This window comes from Felis catus, chromosome A3 (genome assembly GCF_018350175.1).
Source record: "Felis catus isolate Fca126 chromosome A3, F.catus_Fca126_mat1.0, whole genome shotgun sequence".
Classification (NCBI taxonomy): domain Eukaryota; kingdom Metazoa; phylum Chordata; class Mammalia; order Carnivora; family Felidae; genus Felis; species Felis catus.
The window spans coordinates 120,238,786-120,254,636 of record NC_058370.1 but is presented as its reverse complement, the minus strand read 5'-3'; the positions used below and the strand labels follow the sequence as shown (position 1 = coordinate 120,254,636).

Here is a 15,851-nt window from a genome sequence, read left to right as displayed (position 1 = left end):
TCCTTGGGACCCAAAGGATGGCTTCCGGTGAGTTCCAGGGGCAAGTCTCCAGCAAGGTCTTCCAACGTGTCTCCACAGTCAGCTCCCTGTCATCCAGGGAGCCACAGCCGTGCCCTCTCCATCCAGGTCGGGATATCGGCCCCGGCGTGGGCCTCTTCCCCGGGCGCTCCATGGTGACCCCCGGGGAAGCGGCTGGTCTCACACGTGCTATTTCTAGATTCTCTGTAGTTTGGTTTACGTCTCACCGGCCGGTCTCTCACTACTCCCAACCCCAGTTGTAGTTAACACGTCTTGATAGTAAAACTTTTCCTGTTCGGATCACGATGTGCTTTCTGTCTTCTGAATGGACTCTGATACGGTCACCCACAGCCTCAAAGGACCATTTTCCATCCTCGTGGTCCTTGAGTTCAATTCAGCCTCCTCGCCAGCTAACCGTTACCCTGCTTCAAGCACTCGATCGGCCACCGTTTGCTGAGTGCCACTGCTGAGCCACAAGACACCCTACTTCTGGAAGCTTCCAAGCCAGTCGATTCTCTGGCTCTCAGTCCTGCCCATGCCTCCCCCTGGCTCCACGCCCTTGACTCTCCCAGCCCTCAGGCCCCTTGCTCTGTCTCGGGGGGCAGCTATTACTGCACGGCGGGCACCCCCGTGGGGCACGCGGTCCCCTCTGCGGAGACGCTCAGGCACCGGGGTCAGTACAGACCCCCACTTTCTGGACATCTCCACCTGGCTGGTTTGCAACCACCTAAAATCCCACTCTTCTAGACCCAGATGCCTCATGTTTCCTCTGGCTTCTCTACCTACGCGGTAGTGGCACCACCCTCCCCTCGGCCGCCGAAGCCCCAAACCCTGAAGAGAACCGAGGTCCCCCTTCCTCCTCAGTCCACTCGGCACCTGATCCTGTCCTCGGGCCTCTATCCTCCACCTCTGCCCTCCGGGCCCTTTGTGCCACAGGTCTCGACCTTGGTGGATGTTCTACGACGGGGCTCCCTGCCTCTTGCATATATCTACCGCCCGCCCCGGCCTCTCAGCAAAGATTTTCCACAGCACGTGGCCTCCTCCATCAAAACCTATGATGCCTGATGAAAACGTTCTGAGATTGCCTGTGGTGATGGTCGCACAACTCTGTGAATGTACTAAAAACCATCGCATTGCACGCGTTAAACGGGTGGATTGTATGGTACGTAAATCATATCTCAATACAGCCGTTATTTTTTTTAAAACCCCATCGGGCCTATGATTTTCACGCACAGTAAAATCTGAACTCTGGTCCAGACCTACACGGATGGCTCACCACCGCGTGGCCTCACCCCCCACCTTCCCAGCCGACCCCATCATTCCAGGGCCGGTCACTGTCCCCCAGCTCACACCCTCCGTTCCCACACCTGTGATTACACTCACCCCGTCCTCTCCTCTGAGGGAGTCCCCTCCCCCCCCCTCCCCCCCCCCCCCCCGTCCCTCAGCACCCCCTATGCCCGCCCACTGCTTCTCCCCGACCACCCATCCAGTGGTCTTTAATCAGTGTCTGTCACGCGGTCATTTAGCTTTTCATGTGTATATGCGTGTGTCTGCTTTCCCAAACAGAGGAGGTCAGAGTTCATGTCTTGCACCTTGCTGTCCCCCCAGACAGCTCACAGCTGCCTCCCCCCTCCTCCCTGTTCCGGGTGACCCTTGAGGCAAAGAGGACTGTGTGAAATCACTCCCAGGCAGCTGCAACATCCCCAGCACAGTGCTGCGGTGCCCCGAGTGACCCCCCACAAGCCCCATTCCAGGGGTCGCTTAGCAGAGCCCCCCAAGGGACTCTGCCCACAGTAAGGCCCCCTGCGGGAGCTCCTGGCTTCCTGCACCACCTTTCCCAGGCCAGAACATACACCTGCTGTGGGGTCTGCAGGCCCCACTGGCCCCCAGATGCACAGGGTGAAGGGGGTCATGAGGGTCCTAAGTCACAGGAAGCAAGGGGGGGATGGCCTCCCACACCCCTCCGGGCCCTTGGAGGCTGAGTCCCCACATGGCCTGTTGCCACTCTCTCCCCACCATCTACGCACATGCTTCTCCCACTCACGCTTTCTCACCCTTCTCCGAAATCAAGGGACCACCCAGCTGACCCCCTTCCAGGCCACAATTAAGATGTCCCTGAAAAGGTCTTCAGGGCCTGGGAGCTGCTATCGGGGCACAGCTCCTCTCCACTCATTGCTACATGAACTACTCACTTGTCCCTGGTTTGCTTTCTCCTCACCCTCTGCCCCAACCAAAACCAAACGTTTTGTGAAGGGGGTCGAGGGGAGGAAGTAGAGCTCCAGATTCTGGGCAGTGCTTCTCGGAGTCACTAGCCCCTGGCAGCAGCCCTGGGGCCTCTCACCGCCCCCCCCCACCCACCCAACTTCAGCCCTAGGGAGGCTCAGCCAGACTCCACCTCAAACCCTGGCCCTGCCAGTCAGGGACACAGGCTTCGGTGTCTGGTCTGTGCAGTGGAGTGAAGAGGAGCCCCTATTTTAAGATATGAGAGAATCCAGGGCGCCTGGGTGGCTCAGTCGGTCAAGCATCTGACTTTGGCTCAGGTCACGATCTCACAGTTTGTGAGTTCAAGCCCTGGTTCGGGCTCTGTGCTGACAGCTCAGAGCCTGGAGCCTGCTTCAGTTTCTGTGTCTCCTTCTCTCTCTGCCCCTGCCCTGCTCACACTCTCTGTCTCAAAAATAAACAAACAAACAAAAAAGGATATGAGAGAATCCAAGTCAAGCTTTTAGCACAATGCCTGGGACACAGTAGGCACTAAATAAATGTTAAGTCTTTTAAAAAGTATTATGTGATTAATCAGGGCAAAAGGCCAGTGAAGTGTCCTTAGAAAACCTAGACTCTGGCTTAAGATCACATCTACAAGTGCCTGTCACTCATGGTGGCCTGACCCAGAGTCATCTCTCCCACTTAAAGCTCTCGTCTGCCCCTAATCCCCCAGTCCAAGGCCCCTGGCCACAAGTATGGGCAACCTCTTCACCAGAGCCCCGAATCCATCATCATGGCCACACACACACACACACACACACACACACGTGTGTGCACACAGATACACACAGACAGGTGCATGTGTGCACACATGGGCATGTATACAAGGACAGATGCATGCACACACATACACAGATATACATGCGTGTGTGCACAGACACGGGTACACAGATACACGTGCATGTGCACACACAGATACAGACAGATGCGTGTGTGCACAGACACACACAGACACTCACCCCTCCACACACACACAGACGGATACAGACACACACTGACACGCTGAGACACACATATATAGACAGACACGTATGTACACACACACACACACACACACACACTCGCTCTCTCTCTCTCTCTCTCTCTCTCTCTCTCTCCTCACGCTCCAGGCGCCCCCTGCACATGCATCACACATTTCACCTACTGTATGGGCCAAAGAGGCATTTGGAAACCAGCTTGGGAACCTCATAACCATTCATAACATTGTTCTGATAGAAAACACAAAACATTGCCCGATAAACAAACATTTGCAATAGAATTCCTCCAAGAGCTAGGAATTGCCTGTGCTAGAAAACTAACCGAGCAAGAAGAGAAACCGCATACACTTAGTTTGCCTCTGCAAAATTAATACCAATTACAAAAACATTTATGTGAACTGCTTACCATTTACACCTAATTACCATGCAGCACAATTATGCATACCATTAAGGGCATGCCAGATGAATTATGCTGTATGTTTCATTTGATTACACCACCACACCCTCCGTCCATATACGCCCGGCTTCCAGAGGGCCATCCCTCTGACAGGGTGCAAGCACAGGTCTGTACAAACCAGAGAAACATTGCTTTCCACTCTGAAGTCGATCGTGGTCCCCGCCCCAACCTCTTGCCCCAGCCAGAGCCAGCCTGACTCTGGCCCAGGCCTTCCCGCCAACATCACCACCACGGGAGCCCAGGCCGAGACGCCATCTTCCCGCCAGAGCCTCCACCAGAAGGCTGACCTTCCGAGGTCTCCCCGTGGCCGTGGCTACATGTCACAGGGGCCACGATACAGCCAATGGCCACCACGGCGTGGCCACTCACGAGGCAGCTGGCCTCGCTGTCCAGACAAGGCCACCCCAAGCTCACCTTGCAGACCCCGCCAGGGCCCTACACCCCTTCTCCTAGCACACTGAGCCAGCCACTGCCCAGGCCCCGCACGGTGCAGAGCTTCTCCCTCTCTTGTCCACACGGCCGTGGACAGTCCTGCCCCCTCTTTATTAAAGAGAAAAGGAACCGACCCCCCTGATTCCCACTTAGCCCACTAGACGCTCTTCAAATACAGTGGGGTGACCCAGGCTCGAGAAACAGGAGAGTCAATGGAACGTGATACGTGGACCTTCCCAGGACAGGGAACTCCTCAAAACTGACTGCGGGCAGGTGACACGGGCCTCCTGGAGGCAAAGCGCAAGAAGTAACCCAGCCGCTGAGAGAGGGAAGGAAGGGGTGCACACGTGTGTGCCTCCACAGCACCAGAAGGGAACACGCGCAGCTGAATGTTAATTCTCGAACACCTGTGAGGCCAACCGCATAAGGATTCTTTTAAAAGACGAGTGACATACAATGTGTGACGAGTGACATCAAATATCCAGGGTTAGCGCAAGAAGCAGCGTTTCAAACAAGCAAACACAAGCCTGTGAGGTTGTCTCCACTTTGCAGATGGCAAACCTGAGACTGAGAAGCATGGAGTGATCTGCCCAAGCACGCGGCTAGGAGGTGGCAGGGCCAAGCTGAGACCCCTGTCTGTCCAGCACCGGGTCTGCTGGCCCTGGCACGATGCCACGCTGCCTCTCGTCTCAGTGGTGCTAACTCAGCTCACGTCATTTTGCTGGAAGGTCTTTGGAAATGGCCCTTCCTGCGACAGGCAGATTCATTTCTATCTTAGAGAAATGGTTTTTGTTTGTTTCTTGTTTGCTTCTCCAAACTGCTGCCCCCGGCTTATCCCCACCTATCTCGGCAGCCCTGCCTTAAAGGGAAGGGTGGACGCCAACTCTGCAATTCGCGGACCATTTTCCAGGGTGAAGGGACTCACCCCGGGGCCCTGCAGCCAGGGAGCCTGGGGACAGAGCCTAGGCGTTAAGGCTCATCTTCTGAAGGGGCTCCTGAGAAGAGCAAGGTCCGGCTCAGGCCCTCAAACATCAGTAGCCCCCGGTTACTTCCCTCCGAAAAGTCTACAGAAGTTGCTACCAGCTACGGAAGAAAATGTGCCGGCCCTTCTAATCCATCATGCTGGGCCCTGTCCCTCCCTCCAGCTCCAGTCCTGTCCCCCATGGGAAGCCTCCGCAGGGCTCCCCCAGGCTCCCCCCACCGGTGCCCTCTCAGTGGCTGTCGCCTCCCCCCACACAGCTGGCCAGGTGACACTGCCCAGCCTCTAGCCCCACCTCCATGCCCGCACTGCCACTCCCCTTCTGACTAGGCTCCCTGCCCCCCTCCTTCCGTCCAGTCTCTCTGCCTCGAGGCCCCTGGACCCCCCCGCTCGGGTATAAACGTGGACATGTTACTCCAAGCCCGACATCTGCCAGAGAATAACACCCCAGCCTTCCGTGGTCCAGCTCCACCCCACATCCCACCATTCCTCACATCCCGTGACGTCTGAAAATGCCCTTGACCCCCTGGCTGACTGCTCCCTGCCCTTTGACACTCAGCTCAAGCATCACGTCCTTTAGAACAGTATCCTGATGAGCACTTCATAATGTCTGTAATTGTCGAATCGCTATGTTGTACACCTGAAACTAATCTAATATTATAGGTCAACTAAATTTCAATTAAAAAATTAAAAAAAAAAAAAAAAAAGCCTTTGCTGTTTTTCTCTCCCCTTCTAATGAGACGTCTGAGCCCCTGTGGTATCCGGAGCTCTCTCCACTCCTCCACTCCCCTGCCAGATAATAATCATCATCCTGGTCAGATTCACCTACTGTGGGCTCAGCCCACAGGGACCGGCTCAGCCTCTCTCATCTGGCACGTAGTAGGTCTTTAATAAATGAATAGATGAACGTGACTTGAGGATCTGAAGCAAAGGACCTCTGGACAGAAAACTCGAGAGCTGCCAGACCTGCCAAGGCGGGGCCCTGGCATCTCACTCTGCTGAACCCCGGCTCTCTCGGAGTCCAGGCTGTGTGGAGGGTGTTGACAGAAAAAACACAGAAGCAACGGCCCGGCCCCACTGGGCTTCCCAGCTGAGCCTCCAGTACTAGGCAGGCCCTCAGGCCACCAGCAGATGGGCGGGGTGGGGGGGGGGGGAACCAGGCCCGGACAGAGGATGGCAATAGGCACCACCATTGTTGCTGGACATGAAACCATTAGGAACCAGCGCTGGGTCCCAGCTGCCAGCCCGCTGTGGTCTAGAGCCTCCCACGCCTCCAGGCCAGGGGGCAGGGCCAGAACCCGGCAGAGAGGTCACTGCCTGCTCTGGGCCCAAAGACACTAGAGGGCAGGGAGAGAGAGAGGCCCGGGGCTTAGGGGCCCTTCGAGGTCCCCAGCGGGCACGGACTCCGACAAGACTGAAGTTAGCGCATCCAGATGAAAGGCCCAGAGATCAGGCGGCCAGGGCCAGAGGGCTCACAGATCGACCACCCAGCTGAATCCTGGCTTCCCACAGGAGGCCCTGAAACCCCGACAGCGAGAACGACAGACATCTGTAGGGTCGTACAGAGCAACAAGGCCTTCACGGGGGTCATCTCAGCCGGTGCCCACCGTCACCCTCATGCAGCCCTGCCATGACCCCACTTAAAACAAAGGAACGCACACCTCCTCACCACCGACGGCGTGTCGGGGACAGCGCCAGCTGGTTTTCATACAGTATGTCATTCGACGCGGGCAACCCCGGGGAGGTGGGCAGGCTATTCTCCCTGCGTCTCACAGATGCAGGGCCCGCGGCACAGAGACATTAGGGCCCGCGGTGAGTGAGTGGTAGCGGGGCTGAGATGCTCAAGGTGTGCCCGCCCCCTGCCTGCCAGGGCTCTGCTTTGCCCGGCACATCGGTCCCCCTACCAGCCTGGGGCCGAGGGGCGGGGGGTGCGGCAGAGGGACACATTCCGTGCCTGCTCGCAGCACACGTTACCCTATTTATCTTCCTGCCTTAATCCGGGGGGTGGGGCAGAGACAAACAAGGCCGCATACCCTTTCCCAAGTCACGTTAAACAGGGGCAGCCTCAGAGTGGAAAGCAAACTCCAAGAGGGCACCCATGGGTGCGGGGGTAGGGCCGGAGGAGGAGGCTGTGGGAGGGGAAGGTGGGTGCTGTTGCCAAGCAACAGGCCGAGGAATTTGTACCTGCCGTTCCTCACCTCTCCACCCCATCACCGGGGTCACTGCCACCCACTCATGGGCCTCCAGATCACAGAGCTGGGCACATGCTGGATGAGTTCTCCAGAACCCCCTCCATCCCTCTTGGGGGTCTCCTGAAGCCCTATTTTGTCCTCCCTGTGTGCGGCTCCCCACGCTGTCCATGCTATGCCAGGGCTGGATCCCCTGAGCTCCGTACTGGGACCAGGGCCTGGTTATACCTCCGGTTCCCAGAGGACCATTTGGGCCACAACAGCCACCAGATCGAAGCCTCCTGTGAAGATCTTCGATGACTTGTGTGCCATCCTGGGTGAACTGAGAGTTCTAGTCACCGCCCTAGAAAACTAACTCGGTCCACTGGCCCTGGCATGGACCAAGAGTTCAGCCAGCTGCCTATCTTCCACTCTCACCCAATCCCTATTAGCCCAGGCCTTTGCCTAGAGTGTCTGCAATATTTCTTCCTGCAACCTTTCCGGAAAAGACAGGTACCTGAGTGGCTCTACCCTTTGCTGTCAGTCTCCAAGCCCGTATCTTATCCATTACCAAAAAAAAAAAAAAAAAAAAAAAAAAAGCCATTCTTCCAGCCCTGGCACGACTCAATTTTTTTCATATTCTTCCAGAAGCTTTCAAAAGTGTGCTTTTATGTATTTTTGTTGTTGTCATTAAGAAAGCAACACACGTGTGTTTACATTTTTCCAAAGATTACCAAAAACGTATAAAGCATATAAAGTAAAAAAGGCAAAGTCTCTGTTGACAGGTCTGCTGTGTGTCCTTCCAGAGCAACTTTTTCTGTCCACGTATATTTGTATTTCTTTTAAAGGATTTTACAAAAACAAGATCACACTCTGCACCCTGCTTTTGCGGGTAACCCAGCACCGTATCATGGACATTTAACACATCAGAGTAGACATGCTAGGACCTCATTTCAAAGACTTAGGTCTATTTAGATTCCCCTTTATCCACAAATGTATTTACCTTTCCAGGATTTCTAAAATTAATCACACAGGACCGTTCCCTCAAGAAGTCCCTGCCCGACAGGTGCCGTTTGCTGGAGTGTTAGAGGATCTCACTCGCCAGGCACAGGCCTGGGTGCCCTCCCCGGCCCCTCTCAGGGTCCTCTGGGGAACCTCTGAGGCGGGGGCACACTTCCAGAGCCCCAAGCCCCAGCATTCCCAAACAGTCACCGTGACATGGCCCACGTCCAGTCCAGGGCTCAGTAAACCACAGATCTGACCCCATTGTCCCATAATGTCCTCTCTGAGCATCTTTCACCTGTTCAAGTAAGCACCACTGAAACACAGGCATCTAGACGACCTGTTAGGTCCGGAACATCTGCACCAAAGCCCAGATCCATCCACACAGCCCAGCAGGCAGAGTACTAGACTGGGAGTCAGGACACCCAAGTTCCGACCTTCCGCTTACTAGCTGAGAGAGACGGTCCTCCGTCCCCTCGGTGCACCCAGACAGGGCAGCTAACAACTGGCTCAGAATAAAAATGACCTTGACATTTGAAACGGAAACAGAGAGGAAAGATCAATAGGGATGACAGTGAGCAGGGCCATGACCGCAGGAAAGAGAAAATAGGAAACTGGTTATAAAAGTAAATAAGGCTGGGAAGCCTTAGGGGTCAGAGGGGACCACAGCAGGATGGGAGTGGACAATGCTGAGCTATGGTTGAAAAAAATTCCACTCCCTACTGGGATTCAGTTAGGAAAGCCCCAGACGTCTGCACCTCCTCCCCCTGTCGCTGTCCTCCAGACAGGCCTGGCTTGATGTGATCAGCAAGGGAGATGTGGCCTGGAGGGCCCTGAGCACTGGCTGTCCTTGCTGGGGGCTGCCAGGCACCTGCAGCCACACCTCGGTCATATCCCACTCACGCCCACCCTCATTCCCAGCTGGGGGCTTTGGGCTCTCAGTTCTGCTGCGTGTGGGGGAGGGAGACTGGAGGGAAGGGCAGAGTCAGCCTCTCCTGCCCCCATCCCCTTCCTACTCACAGCCCCTTGCAGGAATGTTCTGGATGCAAAGGCACCTCAGCTTGGGTTAGGGGAAGCCATGGGAGGCCAAGCAAGGGACCCCCCCCTCCTCCCCATTCATACCATGGTTGCTGTCACTGGCATGTAATCCTTACCCCAACTGGTGTTTCCCTTAATGGCCACAGCCCCCCTGGGGTTAGTGTGATTTAAATATGCTGTTTCCCTCCAAGTCTGAGCTCTTAAGTGCTAGTCTCTGGAATATAAAGAAATCATTAAGAGCCTATACCAAATGAAATCAGCTGGCCCCTTCCCTGCCCTCCCTTCCGTCCCTGTCTTCTCCCCACCCCACCTTGCAAAGCCACTACAAGCAGGGTAGTTCAAAGCCATTGTCCACAGGCCACGCAGGCGTTAGAGCACAGGGGCCGCTCTCCTCAAATCGATATGGGGTCTCCACCTGGCTCCCAGCACAGCCAAGGCCCATCCCACATCCCAGCGGCTCTTCTACACTCCAGCCACCCCAACCGCCGCCCCCCGCCCCCAGCAGCCTGGCTTCCTCCCCTCAGCCTGGAAACCCCACCTCAGTGCTTTGAGGCCCCTCTCAGGCGCCACCCCCAGGAAGCCTTCCCGGACGACCTCAGATGGTTGTGACTTCACCGTCCTTTGAGCACTTTATTTCTCCCTCTCCCGTGACCTCGGTCTGTGGTCATTAATTAGTTGGGCTCATCGTAAACTCAGTGTCTCCTCAAATCCTAGCCCAGGGCCTTGCCCACGGGAAACGCTCAGCAAACACACATGGGCCACTGAAGACAGGCTGAGAATAAAGCCTGGAACTGCAGCGTGAGGGATCGAAGGTGGGTACAAAGACAACCTGTTGACAATGGGATCCATTACACTCAGGAACAGACAGCTAAGTGGCACAGAGGGGCCTCCACCTCTGAAGATTATCCAATCAGAATCAGCACGTTCCTCCTTTGTCCAAGATTTTGCAAAAGAGGCAAAAGAGGAGGGTGGACAAGGCTTCCCAGAGCGCTTTGCAGCGCCGGTCCAACCCAAGCTGCCCACGTGATGAAGACAGTCACAGCTGCCTAACACTGAGCCCTGGCTCTCTGCTAAGGCAGTGCACTCTCTCCTGGAATCCTCACCACCACCCTGACGAGAGCCTCGTCTCATTGCCGCGTTACAGGTGAGGAAACTGAGGCCCAGAGAAATTAAGTTAGCTGCCCCAGATCTCACAGCAGGGAAGCGGCTGTCTCCGGGGGGCCTCACTTCGGCTGCCTCGAAACAGGCTCATGTCTAAGCAAGTCATATCCCTCCCCACGCGGCTGCACACCGTGTACACAGAAGTACACACAGACACACGTGCACCACACCCTGTCTTGCCCAGAACACTCAGCCAAGTGGAGGCAGGCTTGAACACACACACACACACACACACACACACACACACATCTGTGACACTTCGTGAGCCTCAGATTTGTTATTTTGTTTTGTTTTGTTTTAGGGAAAAACAGTCAAGGAGAGAAAGGACTAAAAACAAGCCCTCAAGATTTGCAGGGAACGGAATCTGGCACCTTAGTTTATCATGAAAGCCCCCAGGAGCGGCCAAGCGCAGGCCCATAGAGATGCCCAGCCCCAAAGGGCAGGTGGAGGCAGACTCCTGACTGACTCCACCGTGAGATACCAAAATGGAAGTGGAAACAATCCCCAAGGGCGCCGGGCACCCGAGTCAGGGTCCCCAGGCCCGTACAGGCAGCAGGAAGTGACGAAGCAAAGGAGCAGGAGCACGTGACAGGCCATCATTGGCTCTTCTGGCCTCAGGCTCCGGGTAGCACTTCCAAGCCCAGCCAGGCCCCGCACGCAGACAGCCCCCAACCCAGCTCTAAGTGTTCTCAGAGCTTCAAGTTCTCTTTCAACCCGAAATTGTAAGGCTCGTATTCTAATGGTAACATTTCAGGCCCAAGGATGGGGAGTGGGTGGTCTCTTCTTAACTGACCCGTTCGTTCAGGAGCCAGTGAGACTGATCTGAGGAAGCTCTTCTGTGCTTCCAACAAACGCAGCCTTGCCTGGCCACAGCTAGGGAGAGGACGGGGACCAAAAACACAGATGTGTAGCAAACTCCCCCGCCATTCAGCAGACACCCATGGAGGCCCCACTAAATGTCTGATGGGGGACCCAGAGGCAGCCGAGTCAAGGTCCTTGTCCTGTGGAGACCACAGGCTTACGGGAGAGACGGTCACCCAGAGCAGCAGCCCCGGAGAGCTGGAGCGGGGGACAGTGTAAGTTCCCCAGGGGCCAGGTCACCCTGGGCAAGTATTTTGTAAGTCCTGTCTCCCTTGTGGCCTTTTTCAGAGGACCGTCAGCAGTGATGTGTGTGACTGTGATAGGAAAATACCCACAAGGGAGTCGGCATACTGTGAATTGGACTCAGAGCAAAACAAAACCCTCAGAAATTATGTACACACACAGATTTACACGTGAATCACACACGTGTGAAGGTTTAACTGGAGGCTGCATTTTTACAGCCTCTGTGGAGTCACCTGTGACAAACCTGTCTCCCTGCAGGGCCCCCACCCCTCACACCACCTTCTCCTTTCAAAGGCCCATCCCCCAGGAGGCCTTGCTCTCTCAGACCTCCTCTCCTTGGAAGCCTTTCCGGATTACCGCCATGTGGTGAAAACAGACCACCCCGCCCCCATTCCTGGGTCTGAAATTCCACCACTAGAATCAGAGCCATAGAATTTCAAAGTTGGAATGGACCTCCAAGCTCCAGTCCAACCCCCACCCCACAGAGGAATCCTGTCCGCAGACACCCTGACAGATGGCCACAGTCCGGTCGTCTTCTCCAGTGCTGGGGTTGGGGGGGTGGGGGTGGGCAGTCCTTGCACTGTGCACCCGGCACTCAGGGAATCTAGAAGGAATTAGGAATTCACCTTCCTAAGGCCGACCTCTCATTGCAGACCCCACGCCAGGGATGGAAAACGAGGAGAGCCTCGGTCAGCCTGAGCTTTGAGGAGTAGCTGAAGACCAGCACCAAGCAGCTGGTCAAGAGTGCAGAGAGGGAGCCAGGGCCCAAAGAAGTGGGGCCCGGGAAGGGAGGCAGTCGGGCAGGTGCCAGACTCGCCGCACAAGTTTGTGGGCCCCTGCCTGGGTGCAGCGCATGCACTCACATGCACACACACACACACACACACGCAGACTCACACTTTCACACAGTTGCCTGTCAAACAGCTCAACCGGGGGCTCAACGGGACGCGGAGGCAGAGCAGGACCACCTTACCCCAGAAACCTAGCAGGGACTCCCTCCTGACAACCCGAGTCTCCAAACCCCGGGGGTTTACTCAACCACCAGAAGATAGCCCCTGCCAGCAGAGAAGACAGCCCAAAGGGGGTCCCTCCGCCTGACAGCTGGGCTCCCCAAATCCCACAGGCCAGTCCTAACACTCCAGCAGCGCCTAAGGAGAAAAGCTTCCCTGGCTGCAGCTGTCACATCTGCCTGGAAGGGAGGAGGCACAGCAGAGCAGCACCTGATCCCAGGATCCCTTCGCAGCCCGCCCGCCCGCCCAGGAGGCCGGAGGCCGGTTCAGCCGCTGGCAAGCCCAGGGTGAAACATGAAGACTGAACAGTCCCGCGGGGATGCTGATGGCAGTCTCTGGGCAAGGCTGCGAGGGGGGCAAGCTGGGTCACAGGGCAGAGGGCGCTTCTCGCCCAGGCTCCTGTCCCTGCTGGTTTGGGAGGGGGCGCGTGGCGTGGCTCTGGGGCCCGGCCCTTCCTCCCCGCCGCCCTCAGGCCGGGGCTGCCCAGCTGGGTGCTGGACGCCATCTTGGGTCAAGGTGCAGCCACAGGGGGCTCCCCTCAGGAGCGGGGGGGAAGAAAGCCGCTGAGACTGAGCGAGCCCCCCCGGCCCCCTTCCAGGGCAGCAACACCTACTCAACTGGCTTTGCAGTAGAGAGAGGTGGAAGGACGTTGGGGATGGAGAGAAAAGTGGGAAATCACAGAGGGGGGAGTGAGGGAAGTGGGTGCCCCCAAGAAGGGAGGTTCCAGGAAAGCGAAATGCAGTTTGGCAGCCCGAGGGCCGCGGGCCCCAGCGATGGGGGGCTGGGGGAGGCCGGGGGCGGGCCCTGGACCCACGCCAGCTCGGTCCGCGCCGAGGGGGAGGGAGGGCAGGGCGGCCTGGGGGAGGGGAGCCGGGGTGAGGGCGGGACACGGACCGCGGCCGCCTGCGGCTCCGAAGCTCGGGGTCTCCCGGGGCGCGGGGCCGAAGACCCCGCTCGGCAGCCTCTGCGAGGCCTCGTCCTTCACTGTGCAGATGCGAAGCTTTCAAGGACACGTCTGCACCGGCCCAGCGGGGGTGCGTGTGCGTGAGTGTGCCCGCGTGCGTGTGAGTGTGTGCGACTGGGGGTGCTGCTGCAGGGGGCGACCCTGGGCGCCCCCACCCGCGCCGCTCCCGGCCTCGGCCCGCAGCTCCCATCCCCGCGTTTTCCGGCCCCAGCGGCCCGGGCCCGGGATCTTCGCCCGCCCCCGCCCCGCCCCCACACTGCGGCGCCGCCGCCACCGCCGCCGCCGCCACCGCCGCCGCCGCCGCCGCCGCCGCCCCGGCTCCCACGGCCCGCGGCGGGGGCAGGGAGGAGCCAGGCACGACGTCCCCCCCGCGCGCCGCCTGGCCCTCCGCGGGGAGGTGTGCCCCCCGAGTGGCACTCTCCCCACCCCCGCCGCCCCTCCCAGATCCGCTGGCACCCCGCACCCCCAGCCACAGGTGGCCGGAGGAGGATCGCAGCGCAGCGCTCCTCGGCCCGGCCCCCGGATCACCCCTCGGCCCGCCCCCGGGGGCCTCCCGGGTCCCCCGCCCCGCCGGGCCGAGGAGGGCCGGGAGCCGGGGGGAGGGGCGGGGGGCCGGGTCGTGCCAGGCTGCCATTTTCTGCCGCCGCCGCGGAGCCTGCGCGGGGCCCGGCCCCCGCCCCCTCCCCCGCTCCCTGCGGGCCGCGGCGGGAGCCGATCATTCCGGGTCGGGGTCCGCGCCCTCCAGCGCCCCGGCCGCAGGCCCCAGGCGGGGCCCCGGGGCGGGGGCAGGGCCCGGAAGGCGGGGGCGGCCAGGCCGGGGCCCCTGCGGCAGCGCCGAACCGGGCACCGCGGCTGAGGCCGGCGGTGGAGGGGGCCCCCCGCGGCATTGTATAGACTTGAACTTGAGCCCGGAGCCGGGCGGGGGCGGGGAGGGGGCTCCGCGCCGGGAGCGGGCGGGACGGGAGGGGGCGCCTGCCGAGCCCGCGGGGACATAAACAAACCCTCAAATCCCCCGCGCCGCCCTGGCCAGCCCGGCCCGCCGTCCCCGCCCGCAGCCCTGGCCCCGCGAGCGCCCGGCGCCGAGTTGCAGGGGTCCGGGAGCGTGCCCCAAGCCGGGCACTGCCCGCCGCCGTGCCCCCCGCCCGGCCTCCCCTCCTCTCCGCCCGCCTCCGGGCCGGCCTCCCGGGCCGCCAGCAGCGGCGCTCATTACCGTGTGGCCGGTGGGGTCGGGCCGGCCCGGCTGCGCGCCCTGGTGCCGCGGCGCCGCGTCCCGGCTCGTCCTCTGCTCTCGCCGCCGCCGCCGCCGCCCGCGCGCCCTCCCTCCCTCCCGGCCCGCCTGCCTCGCTCGCTCCCTCCCTCCGCTCTCGCTGTCGCGCTCCCTCTCTCCGCCTCCTCTGCCGGGTCCCCCCCCTCCCACCCCTTCTCTCCGCCTTCCTCCTTCCCTCCCTCCGGCCGCCCGCGGGCCCAGGCCTCCGCCCGCTGCTCGCCCCCCGCGGCCGCGCTGGCCCCGGCCCCGGCGCTGCGGAGCCGGCCCGGGAGGCAGCGCCGACTGGGGGGCCCCGGGGCGCCGCGGCGGTAGCGGCCTGGGCGCGCGGCCGGTCCTAGCGCCCTCGGCCCGACTTCCCGGCCTCTGCGGCCCCGCCGGGAGTCCCCGCACGCTGCAAGACGGAGGGCCAGACCCCGCAGCGCCCCGACCCTGCGCTGGGCCTGGGCACCTAGCTTCCGCCGCTCTCCGGGCCACTCCGCCGGGGGCCTTGCTGCAGCCCTCCCCCCGCGGGGTGCCCCGCTACCTGGCGCTGCCTCTGCGCTGGGTCCCCGCATCCAGCACTGGCCGCAGGGACAGCGGCCCCTCCTCTCCCTGGGCCGGTGTCAGTGCCTCCCCCCCAGCAGCCCGTGGAGCCCCCGGCGGCCTTCACCCTGCAGTTCTCCCGACCTCCACCAGAGCCCACTGCACTCTGCCTGCCTCAGCACTGGGGCTGGGGACAGCAGCGCCGGCCCATCCGCACAGCAATCCCCACCCGACCCGCCACCCCCGCCAGGTGCCGCCGCCGAGTGGAGGCCAGCCCACTCAACAGGGCCAAGGTCGGGGCGCCAGGTCCATCCAGGCCGTCCTAGAGGCTCGGGCACCTCTATAGGATGAGTCCCCTTAAAGGGAGTGAGCTCCCCGTACCTTGACGCGTCCAAGTAGAGTTGAGTGCCCTCAATTGGACAGTGGAAGACTGAAAGACTTGGTGGGGTGGGAGGTTGAACTAAATGACATTGAAGATCCCTTCCAGCTC

General features: G+C 59.9%; 1 protein-coding gene across 1 annotated transcript in view; it reads right to left on the bottom strand.

Moving 5' to 3' along the window:
* DNMT3A (DNA methyltransferase 3 alpha) overlaps positions 1 to 14,917 on the bottom strand; it is a 99,765-nt gene extending 84,848 nt beyond the window's left edge. Inside the window, exon 1 of the mRNA XM_023252030.2 lies at positions 14,783 to 14,917. The gene's annotated coding sequence lies outside the window, so the exon portion shown is untranslated. The remainder of the gene's footprint in view (positions 1 to 14,782) is intronic.
* Positions 14,918 to 15,851: the final 934 nt, after the last annotated feature.